This window comes from Bombyx mandarina, chromosome 05 (genome assembly GCF_030267445.1).
Source record: "Bombyx mandarina strain Sakado chromosome 05, ASM3026744v2".
Taxonomy (NCBI): Eukaryota; Metazoa; Arthropoda; class Insecta; order Lepidoptera; family Bombycidae; genus Bombyx; species Bombyx mandarina.
Window position 1 is genome coordinate 11,427,914 of NC_143212.1, and position 21,326 is coordinate 11,449,239.

Genomic DNA, 21,326 nt, shown 5'->3' on the forward strand with positions numbered 1-21,326 from the left:
TTTTTTCCATTGTTTTGTGTATTCAGATGTTATTTTTCATTTTCAAAGAATTTTAATAATTATATTTTTTCTATTCCGATGTATGGCTAAAAGCTTTTCATTGACTCAAGTATTGCACTAAAATAGAAAACAAAGTGCTTGGCGATACATTTTAATTTATTTATATAAATTTTTATTTAATAAAACTTTTTCGTGGTCTTTGTAGATAGACTTGCATACAGCCCATCTGATGGTATGCAGTCACCCTTGCTCATGAACATCAAGAATAGCAGGGATACGGCAGAGTTGTTGTGTATTGCAATGGACCCCGTGTTTGTTTTAAGAATGACATGCCATACACCTCGTGTAACACCGTCGAGTGGAATTCAATTCAAAGTCGGATGGTACGTGAAGAAAAAAGATCTCTAGGAAAGCAAATGACGCATCACGAATCGAATGCACACTATGCATAACAATCTACTTCTTTGGAAATTGGTTAAGCCTTATTATGTATTGTTAATTACGTTACGTATTCCTCAGAATAATTTAAAATACTCGCGAAGAGTTCATGGCTTTATAGGTAAAACGCCCAGACGTGGGTCGTCGTATAATTTTTTCTGAATAACCACAAGGCACTTGTGTCAAGTTTAGCTTGTATAATATTCATATTTTCTCGATTCAATATTTGTATTAAGTATACACCACTAGATGAACAGACAGATGATTTAACAGGTTATGAATGCACACTTGGTTTTTATTTTATTTAGATATATAGACTAGCTTATGGCACACTTAGCATTAAGTGGTTAGTGGAGCCTATTCGAAGTTTTTATTGTGTACGATTGCTTCACCTGTCAAACCAGGATACTGACTGCTTCACTGCAGATTTCGTTTGATGCGGACTCACTAGGCCAAACTAGCGGCTATCACTATTAGTAAAAGGGGGTTGGCGATCGTAGGATGCTGGTATAATAATTGGATCTATATATTAATACGTGAAGCAAAAACTTTGTATCCCTTTTTACGAAAATCGCGCGGACGGAGGAGTATGAAATTTTCCACACTTATAGAGAACATAGAGAAGAAGTGCACAATGCTAATTTGGTTTTAAAATAATGCATAAAAGATACATTAAATCAGTAAAGAAAACATTGCGCACACTACCATGTATTTCACACAACACATACATAAAAATATACTCTTTGTTTACTGTCAATTGGGAAACTTTTGTTATTGTTTAAAGTCTGTGGTCGAATTGAAAATAGATTAATATTGTTTGTCATTAATATTATTGATCTATAATGCAGTTTTGGCGAATACTGTGATAATATTATCGAAATATAATAGTGTTTGACAATAGCACCGTAATAATGTTTAAACTTATAATTTCAATTAATTAAAGTCGAATCTCGACTACTGCGGGGCCACCAGTAATTGGAAAACCATATAAGATATTCTCCGGTGAATGCTTCAGAAAGAGCGACCGATACTAAGCCAGCGTAAAAACATTACACAGCCTGTATAATTTTACGATAACAGTTGTACTAACAGCCACAGTTTTAAGAAATCGTGCTTAAAATGACAGACACGCAACAAATCGCGCTGTTTTATGAGAATCAATGTTAGCGCTTGGCCTATGTTTGATCGTTTCAGTGGGATTAGATTTCCAGATTAAACTCAAATGCCTCACTTAGATACTTGTCGAGTCTGTACTCGGCAAGTAAATAGATACGAGTATGCAAGCGGCTTATTTGGAGTGTGTTCGGTACACTTTTTTATTTTTTTTATTTTTATTGCTTAGATGGGTGGACGAGGTCACAGACCACCTGGTGTTAAGTGGTTACTGGAGCCCACAGACATCTACAAAATAAATGCGCCACCCACCTTGAGATATAAGTTCTAAGGTCTCAGTATAGTTACAACGGCTGCCCCACCCTCCAAACCGAAATGCATTACTGCTTCACAGCAGAAATAGGCGGCAGGATGGTGGTACCTACCCGAGCGGACTTACAAGAGGTCCTACCACCAGTAAAAACTCGTCACGAATACTTGTAAGTTGTGTTGGTTTTTTGGGTACGTATCGAATTGGTCTGCATTCGTGTTCCATGTTTACGCTGTTCACTCGTGAACCTTAGTCGTAAGTTGTTTATTACGTTACAGTAGTCTTATTTTCTCTTTTCTATTGTACGACGAGATACATTGTATGAACAATGAGTACCAACATGTCGCACGTCTTTCATATGTTGTAAGATAACTTGGCTGAATAATACATGAATATATGAGGCCGTCAGCGGAAAAGTGGTCTAAGTTTATTATAGTTAGTATGGATATAATGAGGTTTGAATTTACTTTTACACTGCTTCGTTGACAAAAACAATACGCGCAAAAATAAGTTTTTACAAAGCCATTTGTTATCTATGGGTGAAACTAGGAACAGGCCGGTTTTACATCAAAATTTATTATGTTTTAAATATATTGCAATATAAAAGCACGAATATGAAAAACTATGGGTTAGGCCATTTTTGCGTTGATAGCCTCATATATAAATGGGTTTTTATTTGGTTGTATACGGACCTATGCAAGTGTAGTGTTCGCTCACGCGGCCCGCACTAACTTAAAACCCCTTCAAATAATTCAATCCTGTTTTTGCAGGATAGCCGTCGGAGCCCCGTGGTTCGTCAGGAACATCGATTTGCATGACGACCTGGACCTAGAGTCCATTAGTAAGTATTTCCAGTCAGCATCAGTGCGCCATTTCGAGAAAGTGACACGACACGAGAACCCTCTCATTGTGGCCGCCGGTAACTACATTGCCGATCCTGCGGACCGAATGGAAAGCAGTCGACGTCGCCCAAAACACGTTATTTCAGATCTTCTTGATCCATTAACGGTGCTTTTAGGTACCTCAAGCACCGGTCATCGTTCTCGTCGAACCCGTCGCTTGCGACGAAGGGCTCGGCGAGTAAATTAACCAACCGACACAGCCCACTGAGTTTCTCGTCGGATCTTCTCAGTGAGTCGCCTTTCCGATCCGGTGGTAGATTCTGCGAAGCACGGCTCTTGCTAGGCTTGAGCCCCGTGAGCTCACCTACAAGCTCGGCGAATCTAGAATAACCCCTCGAAGTTACTAGAATAGGTAGGCAAAAAAAGTTGTATACGTTTACTAATTATTCGGCGAACTGTTTACTGATAGTCTAAACGAAGCGCGAGTATCGTAGCCAGTTCAGAACAGGTTTTTTTATTGCCTTTATGGGCAGACGAGCATACGGCCTACCTGATGGTGAGTGGTTACCGTCGCCTATGAACGTCAGCAATGCTAGGGGCACAGCCAAGCTGGTGTTTATTGTTACAAGAATGTAAAATGAGGTGAACGCGGTTGCAAGTAGTCAAACAAGTAAAGCGCTGAAAACATTGAAAAAAATAAAAATAAACGCTAGAGTAATTCTCACTTTAAATTACATTTAAACGGTTGTTTTTCATAGCGGAAGCGATATATAATGTATCTATTATAGATTATCTTATTTTATTATGTTTATTATTTATTTATTTAGTTAAAAACCGGAAAATGATACCACAGCCTATTTAGTGTTAAGCGGTCACCACAGTTCAACGATGTTAAGGCCTTGAGTGCACAGTAATAACTATTTCCTAAATAACATTTCGACCTGGACGCGCCTTCCAACACTAATGTTTATTAAAATATAGGTAATCTAGGTATCTACATACCTAGTTAGTGATTTATCTTTGCCTTAGATTGAAATTTGAAAGAGCCCTGTTTATTTATTCACGTGTATTATTTCATTTTATTATTTTCTTAAGCAGCGAGTTACAATTAATGGATAGTAGTACATAATTATTTTAATATATAGCATATTAAGGGCATTAAGATCTATGTACCGACATATTATTATAAGCAAACAAAATTATGTAAATAAACGTACTATTCCTAAAAGTATTGTGTCTAATTTAACATATTGTTATATACTTAATAATTTCGTATGGTTACAATAAAAGTTGTTTTGTGATTTTCATAATAACATAATTAAAATTATATTAGTTGAATGATTTCTAGTTTGTATCGAGACTCATAATATTATTATACGAGTATTATAATCGCAATTCATTTGTTGAGTAGAGTCGTTATTTGCAATGTACTGAATAATAATTTTATTGTTATTGTAGTACTGTTTCATTGTTTTATTTATGAGAGAAAAAAACCACCGACAAATAAGTCAATATGTCTCGGGCAGGCCAACTAAAGTGATAAAACGAGAATATATATTTTATATAAAATTCCCATTTACGTGATCAGTAGTTCATTGACTTCAACAGTACCCTACTTCCATTAGATTTGTAAGGTTTTTTATTAGTATTTCATTTCGTTTTCTAGTATATCTATTTTCGTAGAGCTGATTGATGGTTTGTTTATTTAGCCGACAATGTAGAATTCAGGGTTTGTACTGTAACACAGACAAACATAACTATACTGAGACCTTAGAACTTATCTCAAGGTGGGTGGCGCATTTACATTGTAGATGTCCATGGGCTCCAGTAACCACTTAACACCAGGGGTCTGTGAGCTCGTCCAACAATCTAAGCAATAAAAAAAAAAACTGTTTCTCTCCAACATTGAACATCATGTGAATGTTATCAATATCATCGAAGCATCAGTCACACTACGTTTGTTAGTAATTCTACAGGCGCTGTCCATTATTATACTCTACCATTAGTGTTAGATCCGCATTCGATGCGTGTCGGCCTCCGACAGCGTCCGAGGGAAAGGCTTCGAGGTCAGATATTCGGGTGGGCGATATTTTATTTAAATGTCACTGGTTTCCTGATCAGACTTCGTTAGCAAACTTAATTATGGTGTTCGGTTGGTTGAGGTATTTTTTTCTGTTTCTAGGGACCCCGCTTGGCTCACTGGCATTACCAGTTTCCCCAGAAGCTATCCGGGACGGAAGGATTGTCTATAACCGTCGTCAAATATATAAAGTGTACACGCTTATTGAAGCGATTTTTTTTTGCTTAGCTGGTTGGACGAGCTCTCGGCCCTCCTGGTGTTAAGCGGTTACCGGAGCTCATAGACATCTGCAACGTAAATGCCGCCACCTACCTTGAGATATAAGTTCTAAGGTTTCAGTATAGTTACAACGGCTGCCCTAGCCTTCAAACCGAAACACATTACTGCTTCACGGCAGAAATAGGCAGGGTGGTGGTACCTACCAGTGCGGACTCACAAGAGGTCCTGCCATCAGTAATTACGCAAATTAATTTTGCGGGTTTGATTTTTATTACACGATGTTATTCCTTCATCGTGGAAGTCAATCGTGACCATTTGTTAAGTATTTCATTAGAAAAATTGGTACTTGCCTGCGGGATTCGAACACCGGTGCATCGCTAAATACGAATGCACCGGACGTCTTATCCTTTAGGCCACGACGACTTATATGAAATTATATTATCGCGCGTGCCTGGTACTATGGTGGAAACGACAACAGTATCAAATCAATCACCGAGCGGTTGAATTTGCTCAGTAGACCGCGGGTCCGAACGTTATTGTTATCTTGAAAATGTCGTCAGCGCGATTCAGGCATTTGTCACATATCTTTTGTTCTACGATAGTCACCAGTTACAAATTCAATCCGATAAATGACGTGTTCACGCGTACAACAACCAATAATTAATTACATTTAAATATCGTAACACTATAATTTCAATTACAGTTACATGTACATCATTTAATATTTACGAGGATAAAGTTCATAATTCAAAGGAAACGATGTACTAAATATAAATTCGTTTTATGTACAGAAATGACACGTCTTGGTCCTTTAATGAGAGATGAAACTAACTGCAATGCCCGCAGCGCAGTGGCAATGAACGTTCGAGCCGAGGACCGGTTTTGTTTCGACAAGCTATATACTAAACGATGACTCACTTTCTAGACTATGTTTTATCGACAAATGTATACAAAAGATACAATGTGACAAGTGATAGCGTAGTTTCTATAATTTTCACAACAACAAAAAAAAAAACATATTTACACCGGACATTTTTTACTGGTGGTAGGACCTCTTGAGAGTCCGCGCGGGTAGGTACCAGAACCCTGCTTATTTCTGTCGTGAAGCAGTAATGCGTTTCTTTCGGTTTGAAGGGTGGGGCAGCCGTTGTAACTATACTTGAGACCTTCGAACTTATGTCTCAAGGTGGGTGGCGCATTTACGTTGTAGATATCTATGGGCTCCAGTAACCACTTAACACCAGATGCGCTGTGAGCTCGTCCACTCATCGAAGCAAAAAAAAAAAAAAACAAGAATCATTTTAAAGTAGTCTTAAAAAATTAAGCGGGGCCTTCCCAAGTTGGAGTATTGAGATCGAACAGTAGAGAGTCTAACAACCTGTGAGGAGCTCCCGCCATCAAGCCTTCGAGTGCTCATCTTGTTTGCTCACCACTCCAGACGTTGATGCAATGCTTTACGATGGTAAACATAGAACAGGGATAAAGTGCTTTTTGTGTATCTACAAAAGCGAAAGGCTTACCTTTATCACAGCTTTGTCTTCAATGAGTCGGTAAATCGTCAATTCTCATTCCAAGCCTGTAACAAAAAAACGAAATTATGTTACACAAATACTACAAAACATATTCCTTAATATCGTTATATTTGTATTTTCTTAACGATAATTAGGGTCCCTGGTTGGTTGGAGCGTTGACGGATACATTGATTATTAAAAAAATAGAAAAATTTAATGGTTCGTATCCAGTTTCGAATCTACGGTATCTCACACCACGTTATAAATGGCCCACAAGCACATCTCGTCATCAGTCAGCTATTCAACTTTCTAGTCTAGTCAATGCCCGTTATCCAAAATAGCCTATAAATTTATTGACCTACTCTTTGATACGATTGATCTAATAAAACGTATTTTCTTTATAAATGATAGGTATTTTTGTGCGTACTGTAAATATACCTGAAATTAAATAAATTTTATAAATGCGGCGAAAGATCACCCATGAACAATTATAGAATTACTGTCGGTTAATAACATATAAACAAAAACAAATTTATTCAGCACATAATACCTCTAGCTATCAAATAAATATTTATATAGATTTGGAGCTTGTCTGATATTTCCAATTTCCTTGTTGTTAAGATGAAGGCTATAAACTATGCCTCAAGAGAGTATCTTCCATTCTTGAGTATGCAAAGAAAGGACGTAGGTCGTAATATATGTTTTTGTTCTACACGTGTTTCAAAATTTCTTTTTTTGCCAATTTTTTAAACATTACCTTATTTATTTTATACGATTATCAAGGGCTAAAAAACTTCAAGTTATTTATGAAGTGTTGGATTATGAAATTAATAAAATGAAATAAGCCCGAGATTGAATATAAAAAAGGGTCTTTAAATCAGTTTGTAGAAGTTTTTTTTTTTTAATACGTTATTCAATCGATGTTCGAAATGTACTTCTATACATATTTAACAAGTATTTAAATTAGTTGATTTGCATAATAGTATACATAATTTACTTGTACTGAAAATACAGAGTACTTTATTTTTTTTATCAAGATAAAAATCCCGATTTAAAATACAATGTGTCACATACTCACATACCCGTAGCGTGCCTCAAATTTATCGTTGCTCGACAAACAAAACCGTATTAATGTAAACATTTGCGGCGACGTCACGCTTCGTAATTTTTTTCTCATTATTTTCATAATGTAACCCTGTATCATTATAATAGAAGTCAGCTTATCTCGCTTCCTTATTTTATTAGTATCACCAAAGCTCTTGGAACAATTATTTATTAACAATAATCGCCAGACCTACAAAATATACCATAATACGAGGATGGTCTGTGGTATTAAGTTGGTATATTATAAGCTTTCCAGTTGGTTTCGTCCGGTCCGTGAGTTTGTTTCAAAAGTTTCATGTGAAAATTTGCAATTAATTCATCGAAACGTTTTACATAATTACAACGAAGAAGCTTTTAGGACGCAAAGCAGTCGAATTTAAAAACTTGCGACTATGGCTCGGTACTCTGTTATATATAGGTATGTTGACTTTTATTTATCTTCGAGTATTAAATAGACAAGCGCGTTTTGATATTATAAGGATGTTTCTAGAAGTACTAAATGTATTGGTGTTGATGTGGATAATTTGAAAATACTTCTGCATCTTAGAAAGAATTGATGTGCGTGTTGACAGAGGTGATCGACCGGTAGCCGCGTGGGTCATGTTCCACACACGTTCTCTCGTATCAGATGCTAAATCATCTCTGTTACGCGATTTGCTAAATGATTATTTATTTTTATTACTAGCTGACTGCAGACTTCGTGGTGCCCCAATCGATAAACAAAAGACCTAAGCTTTTGTATAAAATAAACTTAAATCAAACAAAAGGAATCCGTCCGACGGGGGACATATCAAAGGAAAAACAAAATGGTTATTTTTATTTAATTCCGACCATTTTCATATGTATCTACCTTTTAAACCTTCTCTAGACTTCCACAAATAGTTCAAGACCAAAATTAGCCAAATCTGTCCAGCCGTTTTCGAGTTTTAGCGAGACTAACGAACAGCAATTCATTTTTATATACCTAGTCAGGTCATAAATTCTGTCACATGTTTAATGTAAAATAATTGAAACAAGTTTATTCATTATGTAACCATTCATATACCAAAATGAACTTAACAAAACATAGATTCTTATGATACTAAAGTTTATTCAAAATGACCTCCGTGATTTTGAATACAGGCCTTCAATCTGCGCGGTCAGTTGTCTATCGCAGCACGAACGAGGTCCATGTCAATATCGGCGGCTGCCTTAATCAAGGATGTCTTGAGTGACTCCAAATTGGGATGAGGCTTTGAGCACGCCTTTTCCTCCAAGTGTTGCCATATCTTGTAATCTAACGGATTCAAATCTGGACTGGAGGAGGGCCAGTCTTCGTGCCGGATGAAGTCGATTTCACGCGCCGCCAGCCAGTCTTGTGTGCTCTTCGCTCTATGAGCTGGCGCCGAATCTTGTTGGAATACCCAGTGCCTGTTATTGAACATGGTATGAGAAACAGGTTCCACAAGGTTCGTCAGGACTGTATTTTGATACACAACTGCATTCGTTTTTACACCTTTCTCACAAAAATGTACCTCTGTTAAGCCCCAATAAGAAACTCCCAACCATACCATGAGCGAGGATGGAAAATGACCTCGTTGGACACGCGGAATACGATTGCTCGCTTCTTCACTACTGTGTGCGTACACCTTATCATTTTGTTTGTTGTAGCTCTCTTCTACGGTAAAAAATTTTTCATCCGAAAAAAGAATTTCCCGATATTTTTTTCCCGCGTACCGCTTCAACAAAGCGCGGCATCTCTTCAGTCTCAGGTCCATTAGACGAGCATTCAAACGATGTCCTGTTTTTATTTGATATGCCCGAAGCCCTAAGTCTTCATTTAACACCCTTTTCACCGTGGTTCTGCTTAACCCCATCTGAAGGGCCAACAGTTTCTGCTTACGTTTGGGATTTCTTTGAATTTGCGCCTTCACAGCTTTTATCACTGCTGGAGTCCTAACAGACCGAGGGCGACCACTTCTTGACCTGTAATCTACACTAGAGTCTTCATTGTATCGTTTGATGGTACGATAAACGAATCTTTTGGTTATATTCAAATTTTTCAGTATGTTAAAAACTTGAATTGGCGCGTAACCGCAACGATGCAACGCAATAACTGCAACACGGTCTTCTTTAAGCGTCCACTCCATATTTAAAAATGAGTAAAATTCTAAAAGTATATATATTTTTATTTTCATGAACAATTCGAAATTCGAATTCAATAAACTTTTTTGTGGCCAGCATTCTAAAAGAAAAGTTTTTACTGTGTGACAACACTTATGAGCTGACTAGTTATATAGATTCGAATTAAGTCAGAAAAATGACGAAAAATACCAAGGTTCACCTTTCCGCTCGCAGTTTCCTCTGCGTCGAATACATTTTATACCGTGTGGGTGGATACCCGTACTCGAAGGTGGGATGAAGGTAGTCTATATTAAGTCCCAGGGTTCAAACTATTTCCATACCGTATTTCATCAATATCGAGTTCAGTAGTTCGGGCATGAAAACGTAATCGATAGATATATTTGTATTCCTATTTATAATTCTTGTGTGGATAATGTTGATGTTGCGCAAACTTTAGTTTACGTGATTTTTTGTCCCCTAGATCTTAACTCTATTACGTTTCATACCCTGATTTGACGCCTTATAAACTACTAAACTTAAAAATTTACGCAATTGGGGAGTTCAAAAGCAGTTGAAAGATTTTATGCATTTCGAACACTGCCTGTACTGTTCTGTATTATATCTTGTTCTCTATATCTATATTATATTGTTCGAGGCCTGATTTAATAAGATCTGGCATTCATTTAATAGACGGGACAGTATTTATATAATATAATAGAGTTGACCTCATGTCACAAATTGTGTTGTGACATTTAGTTCGTAGCTAGTTTCTATGAAATTTGGTTATTACTCCGCATCACTCACTTGCTTATGAGCTCGTCTGCTCATCCAGGACAATAAAATTATATTCGAAAATTAGTTTAAAATTAACAACTTAAAATAATAGGTAATATTTATGTTTAACCTTTATCGTATTTGGGCCTCTTACAGTTTCTGGGGTTGGGCGTATATTGGTCAGTAGTCAGTACTGACTCTGATAACCTTTTGTATCAATATTTAGGTATCTATTGTAACAAGCAGAAATTTTCATACAAAAATTTAATGTGACCGTATTTTTTAAAACGATTTTGATTTTCCACTTCAACTTTCTTTTCTGCTACAAAATAAAGCGTTCAGCGACGTTACCACAAATTTAGACGTAACAATACGGACACGGATTACCAGTAAGCTTTACATTTTGAAAGAAAATTTAAACATATTTAAATTCCTTTGTTTACGATTAGTAAAGTAGTGTCCTCCGGTTCAACAACAAAAACATTAGAATGCATGTCATGATTACATACTGCCATGCACTTTCTACAACGAACAAAAGAAAACTGAAGTTTCCAAATATAAACCTTATACGAAAACTGTACGATTCAACTTTGAACAAACAAAAGCTAACAAAAAACGAGTAAAATATACAAAGTGACAAGCCAATGTAAAGTCTGTGACGCGTTATCTTACAAAATACATACATGTACTCTACAGTTAATATTTTATCTTACTAACCAATAACAGTATCACAGTAATCTAAAAATTAAAACAAATTAAAATTAAATCAAGTTCTTAAATTTTTATCAGCTTATTCAGAGCGTACGACCTCGCGTTTTTTAATATTATTCGGTTTTTTTTATATTGATTACATGCGTTCCATCTTCAAAGATGGTGAGAATTAGTTTGAAATGATGCCTCATCTATTTCTACTCCGCCAACAGCTGTCAGTTCATCCGTAGTATTTGGTATTACTGTATTGATCCCCAGTTCGTTTGTAGAAATAGTTTTATGCCATCAAACATTAGGCTCTGAAGCGTATTCCCCTCGATAGTGCTAAGTGGTATCACAAGTTTGAAAAGGAAGCCGGCAGTGGTTTATCAGTACCTAGACTTAAGCAATGACGGGAGTTCGTAATTCGTAGCTTGTCATAGAAAACCTGTAATTTATTTTATCAGCTCTTTAACGGAAATGAAACTTGATTTTAATATAGATTACAAGTGAACCCAGTCATACATCGAAATTTTTTACTTAGACATTTAAATAAAGTTCAATCATCATGATCGGAATAAAGTATAATACATTTCATTCAAGTGTACAAAACTATCGTTTGCATTTTAATAGACGTATAGAGGTCGTATAAGATTTACATAGACGCGAAATCGTCCAATGCGCCAAGTCTTTATTCTATACGGAAATCGATAAGGCAGTAGACACCAAGGTCAATTTCCAGTTAGTTATTCGACCACGCCCGTGGTCGTAAATTATTACTTAAAATGATTGAGGCCAAACCCCAAAACTGTAAACAAACGTTGAGGGATTGCTCTGTTTTTAATTATATCGAAGTGATTTACCGCCCACTTCTCAGTTGAATTTGAGATATAAAATAAAAATAGTAATTCTTTAAAACTTTTTCAATAAAATATTCTGTAGTTATAAGGAATTACCTCGATTGTTATGATTTCCAATTTTTTCGGGTTTCATCTGGTGTTAAGGGGTTACTGGAGGCCATAGATCATATAGTGAATTCACTAAAGTTAAGACGCGAGGTTAAAGCCCCAGCGTACAAATCGTAATGCAGGGCTGCATCGCGCTGGAACTAGGTGGAACGGTGGTAGCCTGGTACCGTGGACTCAACAATAGACTCCGACCAATTCATATGCCTATTTTATTAATTTTGTTACAAACTAGTGAAAACAGACAGAAGAAAACCAATGCGCATTTTGGTACTGCGGTAAATAAAAGCATGAATATGAATAAATTTTCTGGGCTACGCTGTCAGCCTAGCAAGGTCAAAAGTTCAAGCCCATTATTACTATAGTGTTAAGCTGCGTTTCCACCAATGAAACATTAATATAATTGTTGGGTGTACTTTCTAAATCTGAAACTTGTAAATCTATAAAGGCAGTAGATATCGAAGTAGATATCGATATATACATATATAGTGCAGTAGTCGCCAATCAAAGGAGAATTATGAATGTGATTTTGATTTTATCTTGGGCCCTGTTCAACTGTTGTATTAATTGACAAAACACCGATGAAACAGTTATTACCAATTTTGAAGGTGCAGGATTTTTTATTCCATTGGCAGATGGGCTCGCAACCCTGATGTTACGGAGCTATCGAAGTCAATAGACAACACAAGTGCCACTGTTTCAGTGAATCTAGTATGACCCCTCGAGGTTACTAAAATAGGTAATTCCATTTCTCAATCTATACTAATATTATAAAGCTGAAGAGTTTGTTTGTTTGAACGCGTTAATCTCAGGAACTACTGGTCCTATTTGAAATATTCTTTCAGTGTTAGATAGCGCATTGATCGAGGAAGGCTATAGGTTATATCACATCACGCTAAGACCTATACAAGCGGAGCACCAATTAAGAATGTTTCAAAATCGGGGTTTTTAAGTTATTTTCACTTTCTACGTAAACGAAGAGACGGGTAAAATTTAGAGTTATGGCAAAGTAACAATTCCACGCGTACAAAGTCGCGGACAAAAGCTAGTGTATAATATAACGGATTTTTCTCACTTTTCAAACTTAATTACTGATATGCGAAAGGAATAAACAGGATATTGGTAGCTAGCATCGCGAGGCTACAGTCACCCCTCCCTACCACTGTTTTATTTATCTGTAACTTATGATTTTGTACGTGTATTTGTCTGCCAAATGGTAAATGGTTTAATTAATTTGATGTAATTTTTTTGTTTGTATTCGAGTTTGGATTTAAAATTAGACCCGGTACATAGGTGGCGCTGCGATCAGATTCTAGATCTTTTTTATTTTCGGAACAGGATTACGTCCGTCAGACTCGGTAGTATTTTAATAATAAAAATATATCATCTTATATCTTTATCTTTAAAAAGTTATGATGATGGATAGAATTCAGAATTTAGAATTCAGACACGCATTATTTCAATTATTTGTTACGTAGAGCGTGTTCGTTCATCATTTAATATTGTAACGATTTAATAGACCCATGCTAGGAAAGTTATAAATTTAAAAACCATGACGATGCATGCATTTGTAATGCATTGAATAAAAATGGAATTGGTATAATAGTAGCGATGTAAGTAATTAAAAAATTACAATTAACGATATCGTTGAAAATTGCTACACATTTTTTATCAGCGATGGATTATTCTCGAGCGTTACATGATCAATTAATGTAGTTAGTTACACAGACACAGCGAATAAAATCGCGCCTTAAGGGCTCTGTATGCAAGCTTCGTACATATAACTACGCAAGTTATTAAATTATTAGTTCATTCACAGAAAATTACCGTCCTACATCTATCCGATGAAGCAAGCGAAGTAAATTGTCCCTTAGAAATAAGGTGACACTACAAAACGCCACTCATACGCCCCGTCATGACCTACGCAAGTGTAGTGTTCACTCACGCGGTCCGCACATACTTGAAACCCCTTCAAATAATACAATCCCGTATATGCGTTTACTGGTGGTAGGACCTCTTGTGAGTCCGCACGGGTAGGTACCACCACCCCGCTTATTTCTGCCGTGAAGCAGTAATGCGTTTCGGTTTGAAGGGTGGGGCAGCCGTTGTGACTATAGTGAGACCTTAGAACTTATATCTCAAGGTGTGTGGCGCATTTACGTTGTAGATGTCTATGGGCTTCAGTAACCACTTAACACCAGGTGGGCTGTGAGCTCGTCGACAAGTCTAAGCAATAAAAATAAAAAATGCAGGAAAGCCCCATGGTACATCCGAGACGTGGACTTCCACGGCGATATGGACCTAGAGTTCATCAGTAAGTATCTACAGTCGGCATCAGTGCGCCATTTCGAGAAAAGGGCACGACACGAGTACTCTCTCATCGTGGCCGTCGGTAACTACATTGCCGATCCTGCGGACCGAATGGAAAGCAGTCGACGTCGCCCAAAACACGTCATTTCAAATCTTCTTGATCCATTAACGGTGCTTTTAGGTACCTCAAGCATCGGTCATCGTTCCCGTTGAACCCGTCGCTTGCGACGAAGGGCTCGACGAGTAACTTAACCAACCGACACAGCCCACTGAGTTTCTCGCCGGATCTTCTCAGTGGGTCCCGTTTCCGATCCGGTTGTAGATTCTGCGAAGCACGGCTCTTGCTAGGGTTAGTGTTAGCAACGTCATCAGGTTTGAGCCCCGTGAGCTCACCTACTAGTTAAGGTTACGCTGAAATGGTCTCTCAAGACCACCAGCTTAGATAGGAAAAAAAAAACCGTCTTACAGAAACACAACACAAAATAAAACAAAAAGGAAAGTTATACATACTTATTCTGGCCATAAATACTGTTACAATTAAAAATAAACAAAATATTACAATTTGAATTTGGAATCTGTAATTTTTATATAATACCTTGAGCACCTAGAACCATGTCGCGTATTTTAAAAGATGACTCAGGACTTGCAGCCTATAAGAGACGTACTGGTCATTTCTTAACTGATAATTTAAAAGAGAATAGGGTGGTAAAATCGATACTACTAATGAAGCGGTACGCAAAGGCAGGTCCTAGAAAAATTTTGTTTACGGATGAGAACATTTTTACAATTGAGCAACATTTTAACAAACAAAATGACCGTATTTATGCTCAAAGCTCTAAGGAAGTTTCCCAATAAGTCGACAAAGTGCAACGTGGACACTATCCGACTTCAGTGATGGTTTGGTGGGGTATTAGCTATGAAGGAGTGACTGAGCCATACTTTTGTGAAAAAGGTATCAAAGCATCGGCACAAGTGTATCAAGATACCATTTTTGAGAAGGTAGAGAAACCTCTTAACAACACCATGTTCAATAATCAAGAATGGTCCTTCCAGCAAGACTCGGTGCCAGGTCATAAAGCTCGGTCTACGCAGTCTTGGTTGGAGACGAAAGTTTCGGACTTCATCAGAGCTGAAGACTGGCCGTCGTCTAGTCCCGATCTTAATCCGCTGGATTATGATTTATGGTCAGTTTTAGAGAGTACGGCTTGCTCTAAACGCCATGATAATTTGGAGTCCCTAAAACAATCCGTACGATTGGCAGTGAAAATTTTTCCCATGGAAAGAGTGCGTGCTTCTATTGATAACTGGCCTCAACGTTTGAAGGACTGTATTGCAGCCAATGGAGACCACTTCGAAAAGCTTTTTATACTTTAAATTGTTTTATAATATTTATGTATTAAACTAACACACTGTAAAAGTAATAAATATTATTTTACAATAGATTTTTTTTTCCTTTGTCTCAGTATTTATGGCAAGGCTAGGTATATTATTCCAAGATTTAGCTGTATTGACTAAGTTCTGTTTACCTGTCCAATTTGATGAACAGAAGCTAAAACAATTTACAGAGAAATGTAGGCGTAAGAACCAAACACTAATATATTTATAGAACCGGAGAAATTAAAATGTTTTATTTAAATATGTTTTTATAGTCAAAATCCGTAATTCTCAATATTGTTTGAAATACAAACTTAACTTTACAGTCAAATAAATTTATCTCTTAGACATTTTCAATGTATTTATTATAACGGTTGGTGCTTTACCTGGAAATGTAAGATTGTAAATTACAACAAATGCGTTTTTGTGTCGTAGATACAGATTTATAATTTTCAGAATTTTCATTTTACCTATGCTATAATATCTTAATTCGTGGCAAAGTTCATGATCAAGTGAATGCGCAATCTATAGAGGTTTATATGAGGGGTAAAATATAGTTTTATCTTTTGATTGGGTTGAGAATATAAGATTTTTATCGCTACTTTCCACCTTCGACTTGATTATTTGACAGTAGTTTCAACTTGATACTTCCAGGTGCTCCTGAGCAAACGGTATTAACTGTCATATAATAGATCGTAGAAATAGATCGACAGAAAGACAACAAAGTGATTTCACAAGGGTTCTGTTTTTATTTTTTAAGCACTGGAACTCTAGAAATTAGTAATTATGTGGAAAAAAAAGTATATTCAATGATAATCGCAATCGTAGAAATATGTATTTTTAATATTTGTTATCAACGAATCGAAAAAGTAATTGCGGTTTTAATACGATCCGGTTAAAGAGATTTGTATCTCTGTATTAACATTAAAAGAAAAAGTCTTCTGGTGATCCTTTGCATTGTAAGGTCGTTTTAACTTTTAAGTAAGAAATAAAACGAGTTTCATGCGTTTATGCTTTCTGATCACGTCCTGTTTGACAAACGCTATCTTTGTTGAGTAGCTATGCAGTTCACGGCTAGAACGGCCTTGCTAGATCTAACTTTCATGTACTTACGGTGAACGCACGTATTCATCAAAAGACCTTGTTTCAAATGTCATAACGATCCCAGTATGTAATTGAACTGATTTATTACCTTTTCTCGTCTGACAAAGTGACATACTTAATATGATTTAGCTGCATCATATAAAACATTCTAATCATGTTCAAATTCATATACCTAGTTGAGTTATTGTAATGAGTTTTATCAAGTCTTGCGAAAGTTTGATATTAATATTTAAAGCGAAATAGCATTTATTTATCCAGAACACTGAAACTATCCGTCCGATGACTTTAAATTTGGTTTTGATACTTCTTTTGCGATGTATACGCTTACTTAGAATGAATTGAAGTAAATCTTATCCAGAATTGATTTTTTATTTATCTTCGCATATGCATAGAGAAAGTTGGCATGATAACCGTTGCTGTTGGAATAAAAAATTATGGACCAGATAGTGAAGCTACTTTTATCCTGGGAAAATGTAGTGTTTCATTATTTCTGAATGACAAACTAATCGCGAGTAAAATCGTATGGCACGACTAGTATTGTATAAAAGCAAAGAACGAACGAACTGCGAAGCTGGACGGTCGTTGTTTGCGCAAAGTTGTTGCGTCATGGTATAACTCCATCAGTTTGTGGGCCCCTACCATGGAATGTAAACTATTTTTTTTAATATAATTTTAATAATGAAAATCAGTACCTAGATTTTGAAGCAGCATTTTTTATGTTGTTAAATTCATATGAAATTAAGTGGTTCATATCTTGGATACATAGATAATTAATTATAACGGTATACTAACCTACTTCTTTGTGTTATTATGTTATCTTATAGTGTGCACACTTTTCTTTTTACCGTAAATGCTTAGATGTGTTTGCGGCATATTGATGTTATGTTTTAAAGCGCTCAAAAACATTTATACGTTCCGGTCTGAAGGGTAGTCGTAGCCGAATTAAATTTTACTGAAACTTCTGTCTTTCTATTCTCCTCTCCTTCTATTCTATTTTCTGTCTCTAGATGGATGACGGTGGTGACCGCTAACACCAATCTGATGGTGAGACGTTTCATCCACGCCCGCAAAAAGCAACGGAAGACACTATGGTTTTGCGGCAAAAATGGACTCTTGAGGTAACAAGGACGTTCCACTATCAGCATTAAAACAGGGGAATTCGTCTAGGTAAGGTCGCATACTCGGACCATCTGATTTATAGTAAGGAAGACTTTTCGTGTTTTTATACGATCCCTAGAAAATGTAATTTGATACAAGACTTTAAAAAAAAAACTTAAGTTACATCTAGACGTCATCGTAAAACCAACTAAGTATAACGAGTATAAAACTAACAACGACAAATCTGTTGTTCCACACGCAGTACTAACAAGAGGTGAATTAAATTCAATCATCTAGGTCAAGATTACGTACCTTGTGCGTGTAAAATATCAGTCAGTACTCCTCAAAGCAGGATCCATTCATAAACAGATAATAATTAAATTAGGGAATGTGATTTTTTCCAGTATATGAAACTGGATCATGGACGCGCACATTAATTTATCAGGCACTGCCCACATGAGAACCCGTAGCCAGAGTTCAATCGAATTTTGTATGAAACGTTATAGTAGACGGGGGTGTTTGGTGCTAGCTTAAAGAACCGTCGTCTATTGGCATCACGTTAAATATTTCATTCGTTTAAATAATTTGATTAATCGCAACACAAAATATTATAATGCTGTTCTAAATAATTGGCAGCCAGTTAAAAGACATTCTGTGCCGTGGCTATACGGAAACACAAACTGACCTAGTATGCTTCGAAAAAATATGATACAAGCGTTTTGCTGTTATCTACATTATACAAAACAATTAAGTATGAAAATAATAAAAAAAATCGTTTACGACAGTGCACTTGTTTAACTTTTTTTTTTTATGTTAAAAAGCTGATAGTTAACATAGCATATTTTATTAATTATGTTTAAATGTCTATTGAAAATCAGCAACATAATTTAAAGATTTGTCAATGCCAAAATTTTATTGTTTATTAACTGATTAAAAGAATAAGATAGCATAAATTGTTATCTGTTACTATAATAATATGATATATTTTGAATGAATAAAGGACAATGCCCAAAAGTGGGCCAACTTTATGTCAAAACTATTTGTACTTGACAAACTATGCCTTATTTTTCACGTTTTTTAGTTTATGTATCAACATTTCTTTCAACCTGGCATTGTTTTACAAAAAAATTACTTAATTGATAACATCCCAAAACTGAGTGCCATAGTTTTTAAATTCGCTAATAGGCAACTTAGCCCATAAAGCCTTATAGTAAACCTTTAGGCTGCCAAACGAAAGAGTTATCTGTGACTTAAACAACAAAAAAAAAAAAAAAAGCTACTTAATGCTTATAATTCACAGACTTTTTAGTTTATTTTTGTTCAATTCAATATTTATATATTGTAATAATAAATATTTTTAGATATTATTGATTCCATTAGTAAAAATCTCAATGGCCTACCATTACTATATTCTTATTATATATGATCAGAGAGTTTTGGCAGCAACCCGAGTGAAGTGTCACTTGAAGTTTTATTTTAATGTTTTTTTAATAGTTTATTGTGATGTATAATTTAATATATAAATTGGATGTTGTTTTGTGTATTAAACGTCAATAAACGTTGTTCACGATTATTGAGGCATTGGAATAAAACTGTGGCTAAGAAAAAGAAAAAAAAATTCATAGGAGTGAAATTTTTTTTTTTTTCAAGATAAAAGGTCTGCGGAAATTCACGCTCACTCAATGTGCTATTCATCGAGTTGACGCCAAAACTCCCAAAAAGCAATAAAAAGAGATACACCAGCTTTTTATTGAAAAAAAAATTAACTACGACAGACTAGGCTGTATAGGCTACGCTCTTTGCCTGCTTATTGGCGAATTTAAAAACAACAACAACAATATCGTTGCCGGCTTCCAGATTTTCATTTCATTTTATTATTATTATGAGGATATCATAATAATAAAATGTACGTAAAGGCTTATTTCTAGCAACATTACCCACAATTAACTTATTTAATACTGTAAATAATGATGAGAGCGATTATTGATTTCGAAGAAAACAATTAACAACTTAATTTTAGCTGCAGAAAAAAACAGATTTCTGTTAAACCTGGGTGAGAATATAAAAATCGTTTTCTGAATATGAAACGATATTTCTTTGTCTATCAAATTAAGTTAAAACCATCATGACCCGACAACTTTTTTTAGGGGCCCAAACGCCCTAAGAAAATGGGCATTGTCCTTTTTTACATAATTATGTGCTTACATACATGAGAATAACATTAACAAATTTATAACATTTTAAAATTTTATATAAATCACAAAGTTTTCTATCTACCTTTTAATAGTGGTAGGTTGTCTTGTGAGCCCGCACAGATAGGTACCAACATCCTGCCTACTTCTCCTGCAACTCAGTAATGCATTTCGATTTGAATGGTGGGGCAGCCGTTGTACTATAAAACTAAGACTTAGAACTCACATCTCAAAGTTGGTAGTAGCTTTTGGGTTGTTGATGTCTATGGGCTATGGTAATCATTTAACACCAGGTAGGCCATGAGTTCGACAATCATCTAAGCAATAAATAAATAAAAAATTCAAAACTCAAGAAAGTCTATTATGATGTTTACGGTTTAATCTCCTATTTATTACTTTATTTATTTATGTAAACCACAAAGTTTAATTTAAAATTCCAAGATATAATATCCTTCTAATATTTTTTTCTATCCTAAAAATAATTGAACACCAATATGCAGATAAAGAATACATGTTATCTGTTATTGTCCACTAATTAAAACAATTATATCTCTCAAACAAAGATATTATTATGTGGATGGCTTAGTCTTTGTATATGAATTACCTACCAACCACTTTAATTCTGTTCAAAAGAAAAAAATTAAGGTAATTTTAAACTGCAAAATGTGTGATCTAGGGAGGGGGTCAATCACTTAAACTGAATATATCACCTATTTATTAATTGATTGCCACGAAGGGCAGTGAAAAATATACCTACTTTTCTAATCCACATTTTTGGCACAATACATTAATCAATGTTGTAGTTTGATTAGATTCTCTTTGAAACTGGTTAGCTGGTTAAAATGATAGATCTGGGAGTCAATCAAATCAAGATAGAAATTAACGGTAGGGTTTGATTAAATGATACTATTTATATTACACTTCTGTAATATAAATAGTATCATTTAATCAGTTATATTATAGTAGCAGCTACTGAAATGACTAGGAATATTTTGGTGGAGAATTAATTCACTTCTGAATTCTGTTTCTATTCCACAAAATGTAAATCACTTTTCTGATTTCTATTTATTCCAGTGAGAAATTACGCAAGAAGAAATTA

General features: G+C 35.5%; 1 protein-coding gene across 2 annotated transcripts in view; it reads right to left on the reverse strand.

Annotated features, from left to right (window-relative positions):
- The window catches only part of Oatp30B (Organic anion transporting polypeptide 30B), a 43,097-nt gene that overhangs the window by 21,154 nt on the left and 617 nt on the right, over window positions 1–21,326 (reverse strand). For both annotated transcript variants that reach the window (XM_028183564.2, XM_089727761.1), the window contains exon 2: window positions 6,523–6,578. The gene's annotated coding sequence lies outside the window, so the exon portion shown is untranslated. The remainder of the gene's footprint in view (window positions 1–6,522; window positions 6,579–21,326) is intronic.